General features: G+C 46.0%; 1 protein-coding gene across 2 annotated transcripts in view; it reads right to left on the minus strand.

Moving 5' to 3' along the window:
- MYOD1 (myogenic differentiation 1) overlaps positions 1-23,921 on the minus strand; it is a 314,317-nt gene that overhangs the window by 84,282 nt on the left and 206,114 nt on the right. The window lies entirely within an intron of this gene.

The raw sequence follows: 23,921 nt of genomic DNA on the forward strand, positions 1-23,921 counted from the left end.
CTGCAGCATCAACTTGCTGCAGATGGTGTCACTGTGCATCGGTCAACTATACAACGCACTTTGCACAAGGAGAAGCTGTATGGGAGAGTGATGCGAAAGAAGCCGTTTCTGCAAGCACGCCACAAACAGAGTCGGCTGAGGTATGCAAAAGCACATTTGGAGAAGCCAATTTCTTTTTGGAAGAAGGTCCTGTGGACTGATGAAACCAAGATTGAGTTGTTTGGTCATACAAAAAGGCGTTATGCATGGCGGCCAAAAAACACAGCATTCCAAGAAGAACACTTGCTACCCACAGTAAAATTTGGTGGAGGTTACATCATGCTTTGGGGCTGTGTGGCCAATGCCGGCACCGGGAATCTTGTTAAGGTTGAGGGATGCATGGATTCCTCTCAGTATCAGCAGATTCTTGACAATAATGTTCATGAATCAGTGACAAAGTTGAAGTTTCGCAGGGGATGGATCTTTCAGCAAGACAATGATCCAAAACACCGCTCCAAATCTAGTCAGGCATTCATGCAGAGGAACAATTACACTGTTCTGGAATGGCCATCCCAGTCCCCAGACCTGAATATCATTGAACATCTGTGGGATCATTTGAAGAGGGCTGTCCATGCTCGGTGTTGTGAACTGTGTTTCTGGGCTCCCTCTGGTGGTCACTAACAGTATTGTATTAGGCATGTCTTGTTGCAGGCCTGAGCTCCAGCTGTGTCGTTAAGCAGCGGGTGTTCCCTATTTAAGTCTCCTCCGGACTCAGTCTCTTGCCTGGCATCGTTGTATCCAGACCTATATGGTCTCCTCCGGATTCCTTTCAGTCTGTCTCATGCAAGAAAAGCTAAGTCCGTTTTGCATAATTTGGATCGTTTGCATTTTTCTGTGTCTTTGTCCAGCTTGCTTAATATTTGATTTTCTGGCTCGCTGGAAGCTCTAGGGGGCTGATATTCTCCCTCCGCACCGTCAGTCGGTGTGGGGGTTCTTGAATGTTCAGCGTGGATGTTTTTGTAGGGTTTTCTGCTGACCGCATAGTCCACTATCTATTTTCTGTCTATCTAGACTAGTGGGCCTCACTTTGCTGAATCTAGCTCATCTCTACGTTTGTGTTTTCCTCTTGCCTCACCGTTATTATTTGTTGGGGGCTTTTTATATCTTTGGGGTTCAATTTCTCTGGAGGCAAGTGAGGTCTTATTTTCCCTCTAGGGGTAGTCAGTTCTCCGGCTGGCTCGAGACGTCTAGAACCAACGTAGGCACGTTCACCGGCTGCTTCTAGTTGTGTGTGTTAGGATCAGGTATGCGGTTAGCCCAGTTTCCACCTCCCTAGAGCAGTATTTATGTTTTTGCTATCTTGCCGGAATATCAGAGATCCTCTACCACTGGGATATCACGGTTAAATTTCAGTATCCTTTGCCATTGTTGTCTGATTTGTTTGCTCGGATTAAGGGATCCAGTTGGTTCACCAAGATAGATCTTCGTGGTGCGTATAACCTTGTGCGCATAAAGCAGGGAGATGAATGGAAAACGGCATTTAATACGCCCGAGGGTCATTTTGAGTACCTGGTGATGCCTTTTGGATTATCGAATGCCCCTTCTGTGTTTCAGTCCTTCATGCATGACATCTTCCGGAAATATCTGGATAAATTTATGATTATTTATCTGGATGATATTTTGGTTTTTTCTGATGATTGGGAGTCCCATGTGAACCAGGTCAGGATGGTGTTTCAGGTTCTGCGGGAGAATGCTCTATTTGTGAAGGGCTCAAAATGTATCTTTGGGGTACAGAAGGTTTCTTTTTTGGGTTTTATTTTTTCCCCTTCTACTGTGGAGATGGACCCAGTCAAGGTCCGTGCCATTCATGACTGGACTCAGCCCACGTCTGTTAAGAGCCTGCAGAAGTTCTTGGGCTTTGCTAATTTTTACCGTCGTTTTATCGCTAATTTTTCCAGCGTGGTTAAACCTTTGACGGATATGACCAAGAAGGGTTCTGATGTTGCTAATTGGTCTCCTGCGGCCGTGGAGGCCTTTCGGGAGCTGAAGCGTCGGTTTACTTCAGCGCCAGTCTTGTGCCAGCCGGATGTCTCTCTTCCCTTCCAGGTTGAAGTTGATGCTTCTGAGATTGGTGCAGGGGCTGTTTTGTCGCAAAAAAGTTCTGATGGCTCCGTGATGAAGCCATGCGCCTTCTTTTCAAGAAAATTTTCGCCTGCTGAGCGGAACTATGATGTTGGTAATCGGGAGTTGTTGGCTATGAAGTGGGCATTTGAGGAGTGGCGACATTGGCTCGAGGGAGCTAGACATCGTGTGGTGGTCTTGACTGATCATAAAAATCTGATTTACCTCGAGTCTGCCAAGCGCCTGAATCCTAGACAGGCTTGTTGGTCGTTGTTTTTCTCCCGTTTTGACTTTGTGGTCTCGTACCTGCCTGGTTCGAAGAACGTGAAGGCTGATGCACTTTCTAGGAGTTTTGTGCCTGACTCTCCGGGAGTCTCGGAGCCGGCTGGTATTCTCAGAGAGGGAGTGATTTTGTCTGCCATTTCCCCAGATTTGCGACGAGTGCTGCAGAAATTTCAGGCTGATAGGCCTGATCGTTGCCCACCAGAGAGACTGTTTGTCCCTGACAGATGGACCAGCAGAGTTTTTTCTGAGGTTCATTCTTCAGTGTTGGCGGGACATCCTGGGATTTTCGGTACCAGAGATTTGGTGGCTAGGTCCTTTTGGTGGCCTTCCTTGTCGCGGGATGTGCGTTCTTTTGTGCAGTCCTGTGGGATTTGTGCTCGGGCTAAGCCTTGCTGTTCTCGTGCCAGCGGGTTGCTTTTGCCCTTGCCTATCCCGAAGAGGCCTTGGACGCACATTTCCATGGATTTCATTTCGGATCTTCCGGTATCTCGGAAGATGTCTGTCATCTGGGTGGTGTGCGATCATTTTTCTAAAATGGTCCATTTGGTGCCCTTGCCTAAGTTGCCTTCATCCTCTGATTTGGTCCCTTTGTTCTTCCAGAATGTGGTTCGTTTGCACGGCATCCCTGAGAATATTGTGTCTGACAGAGGATCCCAGTTTGTGTCCAGATTCTGGCGATCCTTTTGTTCTAAGATGGGTATTGATTTGTCTTTTTCGTCGGCTTTTCATCCTCAGACTAATGGCCAGACCGAGCGAACTAATCAGACATTGGAGACTTATTTGAGATGTTTTGTTTCTGCTGATCAGGACGACTGGGTTACCTTTTTGCCACTGGCCGAGTTTGCCCTTAATAATCGGGCTAGTTCTGCCACTTTGGTTTCACCCTTTTTCTGCAACTCTGGTTTTCATCCTCGTTTCTCCTCGGGCCAGGTTGAACCTTCTGACTGTCCTGGGGTTGATTCTGTGGTGGATAGATTGCAGCGGATGTGGAACCATGTGGTGGACAATTTGAAATTGTCACAAGACAAGGCCCAGCGTTTTGCCAACCGCCGCCGCGGTGTGGGTCCCCGACTTCGTGTTGGGGATTTGGTTTGGTTGTCTTCTCGGCATGTTCCTTTGAAAGTCTCCTCTCCTAAGTTCAAGCCTCGCTTTATCGGTCCTTATAAGATTTTGGAAATCCTTAACCCGGTGTCTTTTCGCTTGGACCTTCCAGCGTCATTTGCTATTCATAATGTGTTCCATAGGTCCTTGTTGCGGCGGTACGTGGTGCCTATGGTTCCTGCTGTTGAGCCTCCTGCCCCGGTTTTGGTTGAGGGCGAGTTGGAGTACGTGGTGGAGAAGATTCTGGATTCTCGTATCTCTAGACGGAAACTCCAGTATTTAGTTAAGTGGAAAGGCTATGGTCAGGAGGATAATTCCTGGGTTGTCGCCTCTGATGTTCATGCGGCTGATTTGGTTCATGCCTTTCACGCTGCTCATCCTGATCGCCCTGGGGGTCTTGGTGAGGGTTCGGTGACCCCTCCTCAAGGGGGGGGGTACTGTTGTGAACTGTGTTTCTGGGCTCCCTCTGATGGTCACTAACGGTATTGTGTTAGGCATGTCTTGTTGCAGGCCTGAGCTCCAGCTGTGTCGTTAAGCAGCGGGTGTTCCCTATTTAAGTCTCCTCCGGACTCAGTCTCTTGCCTGGCATCGTTGTATCCAGACCTATATGGTCTCCTCCGGATTCCTTTCAGTCTGTCTCATGCAAGAAAAGCTAAGTCCGTTTTGTATAATTTGGATCGTTTGCATTTTTCTGTGTCTTTGTCCAGCTTGCTTAATATTTTATTTTCTAGCTCGCTGGAAGCTCTAGGGGGCTGATATTCTCCCTCCGCACCATCAGTCGGTGTGGGGGTTCTTGAATGTTCAGCGTGGATGTTTTTGTAGGGTTTTCTGCTGACCGCATAGTCCACTATCTATTTTCTGTCTATCTAGACTAGTGGGCCTCACTTTGCTGAATCTAGCTCATCTCTACGTTTGTGTTTTCCTCTTGCCTCACCATTATTATTTGTTGGGGGCTTTCTATATCTTTGGGGTTCAATTTCTCTGGAGGCAAGTGAGGTCTTATTTTCCCTCTAGGGGTAGTCAGTTCTCCGGCTGGCTCGAGACGTCTAGAACCAACGTAGGCACGTTCACTGGCTGCTTCTAGTTGTGTGTGTTAGGATCAGGTATGCGGTTAGCCCAGTTTCCACCTCCCTAGAGCAGTATTTATGTTTTTGCTATCTTGCCGGAATATCAGAGATCCTCTACCACTGGGATCATAACAGCTCGGCAACCATCACTTAACTGAACTGGAATTGTTTTGTAAAGAGGAATGGTCAAAAATACCTTCATCCAGGATCCAGGAACTCAGTAAAAGCTACAGGGAGCGACTAGAGGCTGTTATTTTTGCAAAAGGAGGATCTACTAAATATTAATGTCACTTTTCTGGTGAGGTGCCCATACTTATGCACCTGTCAAATTTTGTTTGAATGCAGATTGCACATTTTCTGTTAGTACAATAAACCTCATTTCAAGGCAGAAACATTACTGTGTCGAACAGTTATTAGATATATGAAACTGAAATAGCTGTTGCAAAAAAAATAATTTTTATAAAACATTAAGCTTAAGATTAATAGGGGTGCCCAAACTTTTTCATATAACTGTATATTCTGGTCTGGAGAGAAAATTAGTCAGAGAATGCCAGACAGCAGACTGGAGCAGTCTGAGGCAGAAATGAAAGTTAGGGGCCGTGCAGCCACGAGGGTGATGCAGCTCCTGGATAGAGATAACACAGAAAGAAGAACACATTGTAGTGAGTTTGCAGGAGAGGGGAGCACAGGAGAGTGACAACTGGGGAGAATAGCTGCGTCTGAGCTACCTCCTTGCAGAGCGCAGATACCGGTGGCCGGAAGACCGGGTTGCGTCGTACTCCAAGTGGCACAGCAGAAACTGGCAGGACAGCTGGACTACACGTCACCTGTCCGCCATAACACCTGAAGACACAGTGGCGCATAGAGCCCGGGTCATGATAGAGACCCTGTAAAAAGGCTTATACTACCTGTTATACGGGTTGGTGTCCCACCTTTAAGGAGGACAGAGAGAACAGTGAGGACCTTTACAGAAGCCGCAGGCAGTAAGGGACTACACCACAGCGCTGATAGGAAGGCTTCTATCTCCATCTGGTAAAGGGGAGTCTGAACTCGCTTCCAAGCCGGCCGGACCCTGCCTGTACCCCTGATCTGGTGCCCTGGACTGCGGCTAACTAAACAAATCCAAAAAATAGGTTAAACCGCACCCTATGTCCCTTATAGCCTTCCTAGGCCTGTGGACGCAAGTCCTTGCCAGGGGGTCAGCCCAGCTAAAAAGTCCAATCCATAATGTAAAAAAGAGGACAGCGCCACAACGGTCAGTGATAAGAAAAAACTTACAGCTTTAATCTGCCAACTGCGGCGACGTTTCGGTATAAACCTTTATCAAGCACATCTGGTAAAGGGGAGTCTGAACTCGCTTCCAAGCCGGCCGGACCCTGCCTGTACCCCTGATCTGGTGCCCTGGACTGCGGCTACCTAAAGTCTTCAGTAAACCAGGTAAAGAGACTGCAAACCTGTGTCCTCTGTTTGCTACTACACCACTCCCCACCTTCATCTATACACCGGGAGCCCTGGGGACCCCACTTCACCTGTGGGAAGTAATACCATCTTAGTTGCCATAACATCATCCCAGAGGACCCCTTTTAGCAGCGTCGGTCCCCTCTGACCGAATACCACACGTGGCGTCACGAACACAAACTTTCTCCAAATCCCTCTTAAAGACTTTTGCTTTCACTTGGGCACCCAGGGCCACGGACTGGGTCGCAGCCACCATGACTACCCCTTTAATAGTGACCGGACTCGGGACCGAGTACCCCACGGCCCTGGCGGGTGTTACAACTTGGCATCATGAACAGGTTGGACCGACCCATTGAAGTGGGTCTTGTGCACCTAAGAGACTGTGCTTTATTGAGAGACTGTTAAATTGCTAACTGACGCCAAAACTGCCACCATTATAGCACCATGTGGCGTTCAGGAGGAGAAGGGTGTTTTGTCATGGGAGGCACCTTGAGGAACGGCTCAAAAACCATGGCCGCCCCCAGGGTTGGACTGGCCCACCGGGACACCGGTGAAATGCCCGGTGGGCCCCGCCCCAGAGAGAAGGAAGAAAAGAAAAAAAAAAAACGTGGGTCCTTTAAATCTCGTGGCAGCGCCGACCGCCGCCACGACCAGGGCCCCTTCCCCGGCGCCAGCATCAGGCCCCCCTTCTAATACTCACCTCTCCTCGTTCCAGTGGCAGCTGCAGTGTCTTCAGCGTCCTCTGACTCTGTGACGTCTCTCTGTGCCTCTCTGTCCTGAGCGTTGCAGAGCCGGAGAGACGCTGAGTGCACCGGACCTGCGGTGGGAACGGGAGAGGTGAGGATTTTACTTTTTTTTATGAATGGGGCCCATAGTAATGTATGGAGGAGCAGGGGGGAAGCATAATACTGTGCGGGGGGGTATAATACTGTGCGGGGGGGCATAATACTGTGCGGGGGGCATAATACTGTGCGGGGGGGGCATAATACTGTGCAGGGGGCATAATACTGTGCGGGGGGCATAATACTGTGTGGAGGAGCTGGGGGGCGTAATACTGTGTAGAGGAGCGGGGGACCCATAATACTGTATGGAGGAGCGGAGGGCATAATACTTTATGGAGGAGCGGGGGGCATAATACTGTGTGGAGGAGCGGTGCGGCATCCCATAATACTGTGTGGAGGAGCGGGGGACCCACAGCACTGTGTGGAGGAGCGGGGGGCATAATACTGTGTGGAGGAGCTGGGGGGCGTAATACTGTGTAGAGGAGCGGGGGACCCATAATACTGTATGGAGGAGCGGAGGGCATAATACTGTATGGAGGAGCGGGGGGCATAATACTGTGTGGAGGAGCGGTGCGGCATCCCATAATACTGTGTGGAGGAGCGGGGGACCCACAGCACTGTGTGGAGGAGCGGGGTTCATAATACTGTGTGGAGGAGCGACGTCCCATAATACTGTGTGGAGGAGCGGGGTCCCATGATACTGTGTGGAGGAGTGGGCTCCCATGATACTGTATGGAGGAGCGGGGGGCCATAATACTGTGGGAAGGAGCAGGGGGTCCCATAATACTGTATGGAGGAGCGGAGGGGGCATAATACTGTGTGAAGGAATGGGGTCCCATAATACTGTATGGAGGAGCGGGGCCCATGATACTGTGTGGAGGAGCACGGGGCCCACAATACTGTATGTAGGAGCAGGGGGCCCATGATGTGCTGTATGGAGGAGCATTATATGGGGCCCATAATACTTTATGGAGGACTATGTGGTTGGCCATAATACTGTATGGAGGACTATGAGGTGCCCATAATACTGTATGAAGCAGCATTATATGGGGCCAATAATACTGTATTGAGGAGCATTATATGGGGCCAAAAATACTGTATGGAGGAGCATTATATGGGGCAATAATACTGCATGGTGGACTATGTGGTTGGCCATAATACAGTATGGCGGAGTATGTGTTGACCATAATACTGTATGGCGCACTGTGTGGGGCCTATATATTGAACTATATCTGTTTTTTTATCTGTGCACCAGGAATCATGACATGTGTTAAAGGGGCCCACTGATACTCTTTCGCCCGAGGCCCATGAAAACCGGGAGCCAACCCTGGCGACAACGCATGTCAAGATAAATGCCGGCTGCAGCTGTGACAGGGCGCTCTGCTCTGTGACAGGCCGTGTGTTGAAGTCACATAGCAGTTTTGTTAAATGACTCCTGCAGCCTCTGTTAGGCCGGCGGCCTTTCAATGTTACTGCTATGTGATGTCACCGCGCGGCCTGTCACAGAGCAGAGCGCCCTGTCACAGCTGCAGTCAGCAGCCATTGTAACGACCACGCCGAATATGAAGCCACAAGAGGATGCCGGGGAGCGCAAGAAGGTGAGAAGAATCCCCCCTCTGTAGTTGAGCAAGCTAGTGGCCATAAGGACGGACATAGGGGCCCAGGGAGGGTACATTAAATAAAGGGGCCCAGGATGAGGACATTATTAGTGGAAGGAGCCCATGATAGGGACCTTATTAAGGTGGATATTGGGGTCCAAGATGGAGACATTAAATAAAGGGGCCCAGGATGAGGACATTATTACTGAGGTGACATAATTTCTGTATTGAGGTCAGGATGAGGAACATACATTATTGGTTTATGGTGGCAAATGGGGACATAATTACTGTAGGGGCCAATCAGGGGACATTATTACTGCTGTAATTTACTTTTGAGCTTACTGTCTTCCATGGGGAGAACAAAAGGGGGTCCTGCTAGTGTGCAGGGTGGCACTATGTCTTTTTTTCTTCATCTGACATAGTATAGAAGTTGAGGAAAATAGTGGGGAATGTGCTCTGGAAGCGATCAGCTATAGCTAACTGTGTTATTTTCTGCAGAGACGAGTCTTTGCTGGAAGAAGTAATGACGGTCTGCACTGGATGAAGAAAAAAGACTTCAACTACAGATGTTACCGGTGAGTCAGTGTGTTGCTTGTACACTTACACTATATACTGAAGACAAAAAGGTTGAATCAATAAAATAGGGGTATCCATATACCAAACAAAAATCTAATTATACAAAATGATACCAAAACCTATTTAACCACCAATTGACGTAGTAACAGTTCAGTACAAAAACACATAAAAAATCCGATAAGAAAAATGTACACAAGAACCAAAAATATAAAAAATGCTAATTTTATTGAAGAAAAAACACAAAAACAAAATTGCAAACATAATAGGCATTAAAAAGTGGCAAACCAAGCGCCCCTACGCACGTTTCGGCAAACAGAAGAAAAAAAGAAGAAGGCTATTTGCCAAAACGTGCGTAGGGGCAGGCGTTGGCACCCACCAGAGGTAACTATTTGCACATTATATTGGTAACTCTTTTTCAGAGTATTTCCATGTTTAGAGATGTTTTATATTAAACTTATAGATTAATCATGTGCATTATATTGGTTCGTTTGGTTATTTGTAGTACCTCTTTTGTTAGCATGGTGGGTTCCTGCGCCAAATTTTGGTTTCCTACTTTTTAATGCCTATTATGTTTGCAATTTTGTTTTTGTGTTTTTTCTTCAATAAAATTTGCATTTTTTATATTTTTGGTTCTTGTGTACATTTTTCTTATCGGATTTTTTTTTTTACAATATAAACTGTATACTGCGTACAGAGCTCCTTTGTATAATGTCACTGGTGATCACTATTATGTGTACACTGACACTATATACAGAGCTCCTGTGTATAATGTCACTGGTGATCACTGTATTACCTGTACACTATAAACTGTATACAGAGCTCCTGTGTATAATGTCACCGGTGATCACTGTATTACCCATACACTATACACTATATACAGAGCTCCTGTGTATAATGTCACCGGTGCTCACTGTATTACCTGTACACTATATACAGAGCTCCTGTGTATAATGTCATTGGTGATCACTGTATTACCTATACACTATATACAGAACTCCTGTGTATAATGTCATTGCTGATCACTGTATTACCGGTACACTATACACCATATACAGAGCTCCTGTGTATAATGTCACTGGTGATCACTGTATTATATGTACACTGACCCCATATACAGAGCTCCTGTGTATAATGTCACTGGTGATCCCTGTATTACCTGTACACTGACACTATATACAGAGCTCCTGTGTATAATGTCATTGCTGATCACTGTATTACCGGTACACTATACACCATATACAGAGCTCCTGTGTATAATGTCATCGGTGATCACTGTATTATATGTACACTGACACTATATACAGAGCTCCTGTGTATAATGTCACCGGTGATCCCTGTATTACCTGTAAACTATACACCATATACAGAGCTCCTGTGTATAATGTCACTGGTGATCACTGCATTACCTGTACACTGACACTATATACATAGCTCCTGTGTATAATGATGGTGATCACTGTATTACATGTACACTATATACAGAGCTTCTGTGTATAATGTCACTGGTGGTCACTGTATTACCTGTACACTATACACCATATACAGAGCTCCTGTGTATACTGTCTCTGGTGATCACTGTATTACCTGTACACTGACACTATATACAGAGCTCCTGTGTATAATGATGGTGATCACTGTATTACATATACACTATATACAGAGCTCCTGTGTATAATGTCACTGGTGGTCACTGTATTATATGTACACTGACCCCATATACAGAGCTCCTGTGTATAATGTCACTGGTGATCCCTGTATTACCTGTACACTGACACTATATACAGAGCTCCTGTGTATAATGTCATTGCTGATCACTGTATTACCGGTACACTATACACCATATACAGAGCTCCTGTGTATAATGTCATCGGTGATCACTCTATTATATGTACACTGACACTATATACAGAGCTCCTGTGTATAATGTCACCGGTGATCCCTGTATTACCTGTAAACTATACACCATATACAGAGCTCCTGTGTATAATGTCACTGGTGATCACTGCATTACCTGTACACTGACACTATATACATAGCTCCTGTGTATAATGATGGTGATCACTGTATTACATGTACACTATATACAGAGCTCCTGTGTATAATGTCACTGGTGGTCACTGTATTACCTGTACACTATACACCATATACAGAGCTCCTGTGTATACTGTCACTGGTGATCACTGTATTACCTGTACACTGACACTATATACAGATCTCCTGTTTATAATGTCACTGGTGATCACTGTATTACCTGTACACTATACACTATATACAGAGCTCCTGTGTATAATGTCACTGGTGATCACTGTATTACCTGTACACTGACACTGTATACAGAGGTACTGTGTTCATTATCACTGGTGGTAATAACAGTGTTGTTAGTATTGTAGTTTGTATGCATAATCAATATTGTAGTATTCGGGCACTATGTGTTTATTTGTGGTCTGGTCACGGCGTGGCAGTATTTCTCCTTGTATGTGGTATCATTTGGTCCCTATATGCTGGTAATATTTATTTTTATTTTCACTCATTTATATAGCGCTATTAATTTTACAGTGCTTTACAGACATTATTGCCACTGTCCCCGATGGGGCTCACAATCTAGATTCCCTAGCAGTATGTCTTTGTAAATGTGGGAGGAAACCAGAGTACCTGGAGGAAACCCACGCAAACATGGGTAGAACATACATTGCAGATGTTGTCCTTGGTGGGATTTGAACCCAGGACCCCAGCGCTGCAAGGCTGCAGTGCTAACCTCTGAACCGTGCTGCCCTAATATAGTTACATAGTTACATATATGTCATGATCTCTGCAGGCAGAGATCATAGCAAGCCTATAGAGGGACAAGCTCTCGGAAGATGGAACTATACTGACCATGAACTAAGCCTGCCGCGCAACTAGAAATAGCCAGGTAGCATTTCCTATTTATCGCTAGATGCCCAGCTCTGGCCTAAGACCTAAATAGCTAGCAGAGGGAAATATAAGACCTGGCTCACCTCTAGAGAAATATTCCAAAGAAGACAGTAGCCCCCCACATATAATGACGGTGAGTTCAGATGAAACAACAAACGCAGCAGGAAAATAGTCTTAGCAAATTTGAGGTCCGCTTACTAGATAGCAGAAGACAGATAGTATACTTTCATGGTCAGCAGAAAAACACTAACAAAACACCATCCAGAGATTACCTTAAACTCTGGCATTAACTCATAACGCCAGAGTAGCAATCCCTGATCAACGAGAGCTTTCCAGACACAGTAACAAAACTTCAGCTGTGAACTGGAACAAATAGGCAAAACAAAACATGGACAAAAGTCCAACTTATCTAGTAGTAGTCTTGAAGCAGGAACAAGCACTGAGAGGCATCAGATAACATTGTTGACCGGCAAGAAACCACCAGAGAAATGAGCTTAAATAGCGACACCCACTACTGATGGAATCAGGTGAAACAGGAAAGAGGATGACAAGTCCAATTCCACAAGCGGCCACCGGGGGAGCCCAGAATCCAAATTCACAACAGTACCCCCCCCTCAAGGAGGGGGCACCGAACCCTCACCAGATCCACCAGGGCGACCAGGATGAGCCCTATGGAAGGCACGAACAAGATCAGAAGCATGAACATCAGATGCATTGACCCAAGAATTATCCTCCTGGCCGTAACCCTTCCAGTTGACCAGATACTGGAGTTTCCGTCTGGAAACACGAGAGTCCAAAATTTTCTCCACAACGTACTCCAACTCACCCTCAACCAACACCGGAGCAGGAGGCTCAACTGAAGGTACAACAGGTACCTCATACCTGCGCAATAACGACCGATGAAAAACGTTATGAATGGAAAAGGACGCAGGGAGGTCCAAACGGAAAGAAACAGGATTAAGAATCTCCAATATTCTATAAGGGCCGATGAACCGAGGTTTAAACTTAGGAGAAGAGACCCTCATAGGGACAAAACGAGAAGACAACCACACTAAATCTCCAACACAAAGCCGAGAACCAACACGACGATGACGGTTGGCAAAACGCTGAGTCTTCTCCTGGGACAACTTCAAATTGTCCATAACCTGCCCCCAAATGTGATGCAATCTCTCTACCACCGCATCCACTCCAGGACAATCCGAGGATTCCACCTGACCGGAGGAAAATCGAGGGTGAAACCCCGAATTACAGAAAAACGGGGACACCAAGGTGGAAGAACTGGCCCGATTATTGAGGGCGAACTCTGCCAATGGCAAAAAAGCAACCCAATCATCCTGGTCAGCAGAGACAAAACACCTCAGATATGTCTCAAGGGTCTGATTAGTCCGCTCGGTCTGGCCATTAGTCTGAGGGTGAAAAGCAGACGAAAAAGACAAATCTATGCCCATCCTAGCACAGAATGCCCGCCAAAATCTAGACACAAATTGGGTACCTCTGTCAGAAACAATATTCTCAGGAATACCGTGCAATCGGACAACATTCTGAAAAAACAGAGGAACCAACTCAGAAGAAGAAGGCAACTTGGGCAGAGGAACCAAATGGACCATTTTAGAGAAACGGTCACAGACCACCCAGATGACAGACATCTTCTGGGAAACAGGCAGATCTGAAATAAAATCCATCGAGATGTGTGTCCAAGGCCTCTTAGGAATAGGCAAGGGCAACAGCAGTCCGCTAGCCCGAGAACTACAAGACTTGGCCCGAGCACAAACGTCACATGACTGCACAAAGACTCGCACATCTCGTGACAGAGAAGGCCACCAGAAGGATCTTGCCACCAAATCCCTGGTACCAAAAATTCCGGGATGACCTGCCAATGCAGAAGAATGTACCTCAGAGATGACTCTGCTGGTCCAATCATCCGGAACAAACAGTCTATCAGGCGGACAACGATCCGGTCTATCCGCCTGAAACTCTTGCAAGGACCGCCGCAGATCAGGAGAAACGGCCGACAAAATTACTCCCTCCCTAAGGATACCTGTGGGTTCAGAATTACCAGGAGAGTCCGGGTCAAAACTCCTAGAAAGGGCATCTGCCTTAACATTCTTAGAACCCGGTAGGTATGACACCACAAAATTAAAGCGAGAAAAAAATAAAGACCAGCGCGCCTGTCTAGGATTCAGGCGTCTGGCAGTCTCAAGATAAATCAAATTTTTGTGGTCAGTCAATACCACCACCTGATGTCTAGCCCCCTCGAGCCAATGGCGCCACTCCTCAAACGCCCACTTCATGGCCAAAAGCTCCCGATTCCCAACATCATAATTCCGCTCTGCGGGCGAAAATTTGCGAGAAAAGAAGGCACAAGGCCTAATGACGGAGCAGTCGGAACCTTTCTGCGACAACACTGCCCCAGCTCCGATCTCCGAAGCGTCAACCTCAACCTGAAAAGGCAGATTCACATCAGGCTGACGCAACACAGGGGCAGAGGCAAAACGGCGCTTAAGCTCCTGAAAGGCCTCTACAGCATGAGGGGACCAATTAGCAACATCAGCGCCTTGTCTGGTCAAATCAGTCAGTGGTTTAACGACATCCGAAAAACCAGCAATAAATCGGCGGTAAAAGTTGGCAAAGCCCAAAAATCTCTGAAGACCCTTAAGAGAGGAGGGCTGAGTCCAGTCACAAATAGCTTGCACCTTGACGGGATCCATCTCAATGGAAGAGGGAGAAAAAATATACCCCAAAAAGGAAATTTTCTGGACCCCAAAAACGCACTTAGACCCCTTCACACATAAAGAATTAGACCGCAGAACCTGAAAAACTCTCCTGACCTGCTGGACATGAGAGTCCCAGTCATCAGAAAAAATCAGAATATCATCCAGATATATTATCATAAATTTATCCAGAAAATCGCGGAAAATATCATGCATAAAAGACTGGAAAACTGAAGGGGCATTAGAAAGACCAAAAGGCATGACCAAATACTCAAAGTGGCCCTCGGGCGTATTAAATGCGGTCTTCCACTCATCCCCCTGCCTGATCCGCACCAAATTATACGCCCCACGAAGATCAATTTTAGAGAACCACTTAGCACCCTCTATACGAGCAAACAAATCAGTAAGCAATGGCAATGGGTATTGATACTTAACAGTGATCTTATTCAGAAGCCGATAATCAATACATGGTCTCAAAGAGCCGTCTTTTTTTGAGACAAAGAAAAACCCAGCTCCCAAGGGAGAAGAAGATGGACGAATATGTCCCTTTTCCAAAGACTCCTTTATATATTCCCGCATAGCAGCATGTTCCGGCACAGACAAATTAAACAAACGACCCTTTGGATATTTACAACCCGGTATCAAATCTATGGCACAATCGCACTCACGGTGCGGAGGTAACGACCCAAGCTTGGGTTCGTCAAAGACGTCTTGATAATCAGAGAGGAACTCAGGGACTTCAGAGGGAATGGACGACGAAATAGAAACCAAAGGTACGTCCCCATGAATACCCTTACATCCCCAGCTCAACACAGACATTGCTCTCCAGTCCAAGACTGGGTTGTGAGACTGCAACCATGGCAATCCCAGTACCAAATCGTCATGTAAATTATACAGCACCAGGAAACGAATAATCTCCTGGTGATCCGGATTGATACGCATGGTTACTTGTGTCCAGTATTGTGGTTTATTATTAGCCAATGGGGTGGAGTCAATCCCCTTCAGAGGAATAAGAGTCTCCAAAGGCTCTAAATCAAAACCACAACGATTGGCAAAGGACCAATCCATAAGACTCAGAGCGGCGCCAGAGTCAACATAGGCGTCCGTGGCAATGGATGACAAAGAGCAAATCAGGGTTACAGACAAAATAAACTTAGACTGAATGGTGCTAATGGAAACAGACTTATCAAGCTTCTTTGTACGTCTAGAGCATGCTGATATAACATGAGTAGAATCCCCACAATAGAAACACAATCCATTCTTCCGTCTAAAATTCTGTCGCTCGCTCCTGGACAGAATTCTATCACACTGCATACTTTCTGGCGTCTTTTCCATAGACACCGTCAGATGGTGCACCGGTTTGCGCTCCCGCAGACGCCTATCAATCTGAATAGCCATTGTCATGGACTCATTCAGACCTGCAGGCAAAGGGAACCCCACCATAACATCCTTAACGGCATCAGAGAGACCTTCTCTGAAAGTTGCCGCCAAGGCGCACTCATTCCACTGAGTAAGCACAGACCATTTACGGAATTTTTGGCAGAAAACTTCAGCTTCGTCTTGCCCCTGAGATAGTGCCATCAAAGTTTTTTCTGCCTGAAGTTCCAAATGAGGTTCCTCATAAAGCAAGCCCAAGGCCAGAAAAAACGCATCCACATCGCGTAACGCAGGATCCCCTGCTGGCAATGAGAAGGCCCAATCTTGAGGGTCACCCCTGAGCAAGGAAATCACAATCCTAACCTGCTGAGCAGGGTCTCCAGCTGAACGAGACTTCAGGGACAAATAAAGCTTACAATTATTTCGGAAATTCTGGAAGCTAGCTCTATTCCCTGTGAAGAACTCCGGCAAAGGAATTCTCGGCTCAGATACCGGAGCATGTACCACAAAATCTTGTAAATTTTGTACTTTCGTGATGAGATTATTCAAACCCGCAGTTACACTCTGGAGATCCATTATTGTCAGGTGCACACAGAGCATACAGAGATTAGGAGGAGAGAGAGAGAAAAGACTGCAGCAAGGCAGACTGGAGGAAAAAAAAAAAAAAATTTCAGCAGACTTCTTATAGCTCTCCTTTCTCAACCTGGGTCTTTAACACTTTACTGGCCGGTCAAACTGTCATGATCTCTGCAGGCAGAGATCATAGCAAGCCTATAGAGGGACAAGCTCTCGGAAGATGGAACTATACTGACCATGAACTAAGCCTGCCGCGCAACTAGAAATAGCCAGGTAGCATTTCCTATTTATCGCTAGATGCCCAGCTCTGGCCTAAGACCTAAATAGCTAGCAGAGGGAAATATAAGACCTGGCTCACCTCTAGAGAAATATTCCAAAGAAGACAGTAGCCCCCCACATATAATGACGGTGAGTTCAGATGAAACAACAAACGCAGCAGGAAAATAGTCTTAGCAAATTTGAGGTCCGCTTACTAGATAGCAGAAGACAGATAGTATACTTTCATGGTCAGCAGAAAAACACTAACAAAACACCATCCAGAGATTACCTTAAACTCTGGCATTAACTCATAACGCCAGAGTAGCAATCCCTGATCAACGAGAGCTTTCCAGACACAGTAACAAAACTTCAGCTGTGAACTGGAACAAATAGGCAAAACAAAACATGGACAAAAGTCCAACTTATCTAGTAGTAGTCTTGAAGCAGGAACAAGCACTGAGAGGCATCAGATAACATTGTTGACCGGCAAGAAACCACCAGAGAAATGAGCTTAAATAGCGACACCCACTACTGATGGAATCAGGTGAAACAGGAAAGAGGATGACAAGTCCAATTCCACAAGCGGCCACCGGGGGAGCCCAGAATCCAAATTCACAACACATATAGTTACATAGTTATTAAGGTTGAAGGAAGACTGTAAGTCCATCTAGTTCAACCCATAGCCTAACCTAACATGTCCTAACATGTTGATCCAGAGGAAGGCAAAAAAAACCCATGTGGCAAAGAGTAAGGCTACGTTCACATTTGCGTTGTGCGCCGCAGCGTCGGCGCCGCAACGCACAACGCAAACAAAAACGCAGTTGCGTTTTGAACAAAAAACGCTGCGTTTTGCGCCGCATGCGCCCCCCAAAATCTATACAATGTTTTGCATATTTATTGGAAAACGCATGCGTCGTACAACGCACCACGACGCAAGTACTTGCGTCGTCTGCGTTGTCAATACAAATCAATGGTAAAAAAGGCGCATCGACGACGCAAAAGCGACGCAAACACGACGCATGCGTTTTTTTAAAAATCAGCGCCGCAAAAAAAATGCAACATGTTGCGTTTGCCGCGCCCTGACAGGTGCGCCCTAACGCCGCATGCGGCGTACGACGCACCAAAACGCATGACAACGCATGTACATGCGGCGCCATGCGGCCCCAATGTTAAAGATAGGGCCGCACGACGCATGCGTTTTGTTGCGGTGACGACGCTGCGGCGCACAACGCAAATGTGAACGTAGCCTAACTCCACCATGGGGAAAAAAATTCCTTCCCGACTCCACATACGGCAATCAGACTAGTTCCCTGGATCTAAAGGCACAGATGATTGGCCTCGGGGAGACCAAAACATCCAACACCGCGGAGACACCATCACGTGTTTCTCAACGCAGTGATCCAGAACACTGCCCCCATCCCTTATGGGAAATATGCAAATGCATGTAGGATAGCTGCGGAGACACCATCACGTGTTTCTCAACGCAAGCAGTGAATAGCCAGGCCTTTCCCCGGGAAGGAACAACCACGGGAAGGGCAGCATCCAATAAAGGAAAACATCCAATACAGGAAAACCACCTATGCCAATCATGGTATCCATCCACAGACAGCTTTTTTTTTTTTCCCTCAGATGGGAAGTTCCACAGTCAGGTAACCAAAACTATAAGGAACTCATCTCCCAAAACAGCGTGCCACACACTTAGTGCCACCGCCATTCCCATCATCATTGGAAAACACACAAAAAATGTTTTAATTAACAACCAAAAACCACTTCAAGATACATTAACAAAATGTTTCCACTTTTTAGTCTTCCAAATTCCCTCTGCATCCACCTCCCCTCTCCTCCTCTGATCACACACAAAGCAAAAATACAATTTTCCCAAAATAATTTTTATACAGTTTTTAACCTCAATATCCTTCCTTTTAAACACATACACATTCCTCACATCCCACAAAACCTCTTTTATACATGTCATCATCAACCACAATACTCTCTCCTTCTCCCCACACATACCCAATCCAAACATAAAGAGCTCAAAAGACAACAGATTCACCTCACACAGCTCCTTACACAAACGACCCAGACCTGCAATCACACTTCTAGCATACTGACAATTCCAAAACAAATGCACCACACTCTCACTCCCACCACATCCACTCCTCGGACACCTCTCACTCCTCACCGGCAACACCCCATGCAATGACTGCCATACAATCTCACTCTGCCTATTTGTCATACCATTCACACGTACCTTCTTCCATACTTTCTGCACATCATCCCCTCTTACCATTTTAAAATCTGGCAAGAACAGCCTATGGGCTCGTCCTACAATAATGTCACATTCCATCTCTCTACACTCAATCATCTTATATACAGCTTTCTTCTTTTCTAACAATCTCACATCCACATCACAAAGTTCATACTTCACTAGAAATTTGTAAACCCACACATACCACACAGGAACCTCAAAAGCCACTGGGCTCCTAAGATCTCTTTCACGCCATTTCAAACGAAACAAGAAATTTCCAAACAAAAACCTGCACATACATGCATACTTCCCATCCATCCTAATCACACCTAGTACAAACACCATAATATTCACGCCGAAAAAAACATTCAAATTTGGGAAACCCAGTCCCCCCTTATCCAAACTCTTCATAACAATCTCTCTCCTCGCACGCTCCATACATGAACCCCAAAAAAAGACAAACAAAACCCTATTTAATCTTCTAATACACATGTGGCTTGGTGGAAACACCATCGCAACATACAAAAAAATAGGTAACACAACACTCTTAATAACTAAAATTTTACCAAAAAACATAAGATCCCTCAAACTCCAAAAATTTAACTTACGCTCCACTCTCTCTCTCACATCCACCCAGCTTTCCTCTCCATCCAATTTCTCTGAAAATTTCACACCCAAAACCTTTATCGATCCACTCACCACATTCACTCCAACATCATCGCTCAGACTCCTTCCCCCAAAATTCTTACACTCACTCTTCTCCCAATTCACTTTAAAAGCAGATGCTCCACAAAAAATAGAAACCAACAACTTCACACGCCGTACTGAACACTCTGAATCACACAGCACACACACATCATCCATATAGCCACTCATCTTCCATTCTCTCCCCCCACCCCCGGGTACTTGCACACCCCGAATCACCTTATCTTTTCTTAACAAACATAACAAAGGCTCAATTGCGCAAATAAAAACGATAGGGGACAAAGGACACCCCTGCCGAACACCCGAAAATACATTTACTCTCCTCCCCACATTTCCATTCAACAACACACAACTGTAAATATTCTTATACAAACTTCTCACTCTCTCAACAAACTCAGAAGGAAAACCCATCTTCACCAACACACTAAACAAAAAACCATGCGCCAATCTATCATACGCCTTCTCAAAATCCAAACTCAACACATACACCCCTTTCTTACGATTCATGCAGTCCCACAAACAATCTCTCAACATACACAAACTTCCATGTATTCGTCTTCCAGGTACCGCACAACATTGCTCCTCACCCACCACACTCCCAACCACGCCACGCATCCTGTTAGCCAAAAGTTTCGCATAAATCTTATAATCACAATTCAGCAATGTGATCGGCCTCCAATTTTTTAGATTTTTCAAATCACCTTTTTTTGGCAATAACACAACCACCCCTGCACGCATACCATTTGCCACCTCTGCATTCGCCCACATATACTTACATACATCCACAAAATCCTTCCCAATCACATCCCACATCACACGATAAAATTCCACCGGTAGACCATCCTCCCCCGGCGTTTTATTCAGCGCCATACTGCACACCACCTTCCATACTTCTTCACCCGTCACCTCACCCATCAAACTTTCCCTTTCTATCCTATTCAAACTATTTTCCAAAACACTCAACACCTCACCCTCCAAACCTTCATCCCTCCATTTCACAGCATACAAATCATCATAAAACTTTGCCACTTCCTCACACAAGTCCGCGCCACTAACTTCATTTCCATCCATCCCATTCAAAACACTCATACTCTGTCTCTTCCCAAAAACTTTCTTAAAGAAAAACCGCGAACACTTCTCATTCTTCTCCAAATTCTCTAATTTGGCCCTATACACAATACTCCTCCCTCTTTCTAACAAAAAATCATTCACTTCTTTTTTCACTTTCACTAAATCTTCACTCACATCCATCCCTCCCGCCCTCAACTTATACAACAAACTCAATCTTGCATTTAAAAAAACAAACCTTTCTCTCTTTGCAGCCGCACACTTGTACCCGAGTTTTTTAAAAAAACTCTTGGTTTTCCATTTAACCCAATCCCACCATTCACACACATTTCTGAAATCACTTCTGCACCCACACCACTCTGCATAATGTCTTTCATACTCCTCTCTCACCCCCCCTCCTTCCAGCAAACTCACATTCAACTTCCACACACCTTTCCCAGTCACCTCATTAACATGCAGATCCAATTCACACTTCATACACACATGATCCGAAAAAAACACCCTCTCCTGTGCATAACTAACGGGAATCAGAGGGTGGAGTCCAATCTAGACTCCACCCTCCCACTGTCAGAAAAAAACGTATTTAACAATGGAGTTATCTTGCATGCCCGCTGCATATCTTTTAAACCAAAATCACTCACCATATCCATTAACACTTTCCCTGATGCATCGACATTCACACTTCCCACATCACAGTTCATATCACCCACTATCACAACAGGCACTCTTCCTGGAATAAAAAACTTAATTTTTTCAAATAAAACTCTACGCTCCTGTTTATCCACAGGCGCATATACATTAATAACGCAAAAACGAACATTTCTAAACTCAAAATTAGCCAACACACACCTTCCAACCTCAATCACCATGTAGTCACACAAACTCACATCATTTCCCTTCACCAAAAAACCCACACCATCATTTTTATGACAGGCACTCCCTGACCACACAGACGCACCATGAGGCCATTCACTCCCCTTCACACCATCCACAATCCCACACTCCTGCAGACAAAAAATTCCTGCATTCTGGGTTGCAAAAAAATCCAAAATGGCTGCCCGCCGCCACCTGCTTTTAAAGACCCTCACATTTTGTGATATGAGTACAAAACCCATCACATACACAAAAAAATACTAAAAAAACCAACCTACGAACATGACATTACTCAACTTACATGAAAAACAAACCAAAAGGAAAATAAAATTTAAAAAAAAAATAAAAATAAAAAATAAAAATAAAAATTTAAAGGCAAATGCTATATACAAAATCACCTAGCTACTGAAATAATAGCACATATCTACACAGCACCGCCACTGTCCTCCTCCACCATCTGCGCTGAGCAGCTTTCAGAGCCGCTGACCTCCATACACTCCTCCACACGCGCCTTCTTCTGCCCAGCCTTCCTCTGGGGCCCTCCACCTTCATCACAGATTTCCCCACCACCCTCCCTGGGACACTTTCGACCTCCAGGCTCCTCTTCTGAGGAAAAAACGCCAATGCTTTCTGGATCAGAATCAACAATCAATGACGCAGCCATCTCCTCCGCCCCAGAAGTGTCAAAATCCATCAAACCACCCAACTCCTCATCTTTGGTAACCGGGGCCTCCTTTTTTTTCTTTTTCTTTTTAACCATAGCACGCTCTTCTTGCTTTGCAGCTCTCCAGAATAACTTGTCCTCCAGCTCCTCCTTCCTCCTTTCAGCCTCCTTGTCCTCCTGCCGTCTATCCCGCCGTCTCTCAACCATGGAGGGCGGAATTACCTCAGCGCTTTGCTGCGCAGATGCCTCGCTTTCCTCCCGCTTCCTCTCCTCCTCCCGTTTCTTAACCTCCTCCTCTCTCTTTTTTTCCTCCTCCTGCCTCCGCTCCTCCCTACGTTTCTTTTCTTCCTCCTCCCGCCTCTCCTCCTCTCTAGTTGGCCTCCTTGGCACACCATATGGACAGTCCTTATACAGGTGCCCTGTATTACCACACTGGTCACATTCACGTGGCATCGGACACTGAGCCGCTGTATGGCCTTCTTGCTTGCAGTTACGACAAACCATGCTCTTCTCACATGTGTTCTGTAAGTGCCCAAATTGAAAACACTTCCTGCAGTATAGAGGCTGCCCTGCATACGACAGAAAGCCCCTATGACCCGCCACTGAAAAGTTCGCCGGGGGATGGGTAAAGCCTCCCAAACAGCTTGGGTCTTTCCTCAGTTTCACACGAAACACATATTTACAATTAAAAATGCCCAAACAATTTCTCTGTTTCTCTCCACTTTTCACATATTCGCAGTACCGAGCCAGGAACTGCTCCAGCAGCCTTACTTCTGTGTAAGGATTGTACACGGTTACAGTCACTACTTTCTCCATGAGCCCAAACAAAGGCTCCACCCGCACTCCCCCCAGGCAGGGGTCACCATCATGGCTTCTTAACCACTCGAAGACCGTTAGACAGCAAGGCTCACTCACAAAGGTTACGTCATATATACCTTGGTTGTGAAATTCATTCACACTGAAAATGTCAGTCCGATGAGCTCCAGCCTTTCCCTCCAGCAGGTCACGAACCACATACACCACGTTGTTTTTGGCACCATCCTCCACGACCAAACGAATCGTATTCTTGACAAACATCTTCAGTCTTCACTGCCGATACGAATATCGCAGACGAAAATTAGCAGCACGCTGCAAAGAAACACTCGCACCCTCTGACTGCGACACAAGATCGCAGCCAAAAGGCCGAGAGGCACTCCTACCCACAGACAACTGATTCGGGGTGTTTGCCCCTCATCAGTGTGGAGTAGGAGTCTGGCTATTAGGAGCAGTGCCTAGTAAAAGGCTGTAAAGGCACAATGATTGGCCTCGGGGAGACCAAAACATCCAACACCGCGGAGACACCATCACGTGTTTCTCAACGCAGTTGAGAAACATGTGATGGTGTCTCCGCAGCTATCCTACATGCATTTGCATATTTCCCATAAGGGATGGGGGCAGTGTTCTGGATCACTGCGTTGAGAAACACGTGATGGTGTCTCCGCGGTGTTGGATGTTTTGGTCTCCCCGAGGCCAATCATCTGTGCCTTTACAGCCTTTTACTAGGCACTGCTCCTAATAGCCA

Source organism: Ranitomeya variabilis, chromosome 2, assembly GCF_051348905.1.
Source record: "Ranitomeya variabilis isolate aRanVar5 chromosome 2, aRanVar5.hap1, whole genome shotgun sequence".
Lineage (NCBI taxonomy): Eukaryota > Metazoa > Chordata > Amphibia > Anura > Dendrobatidae > Ranitomeya > Ranitomeya variabilis.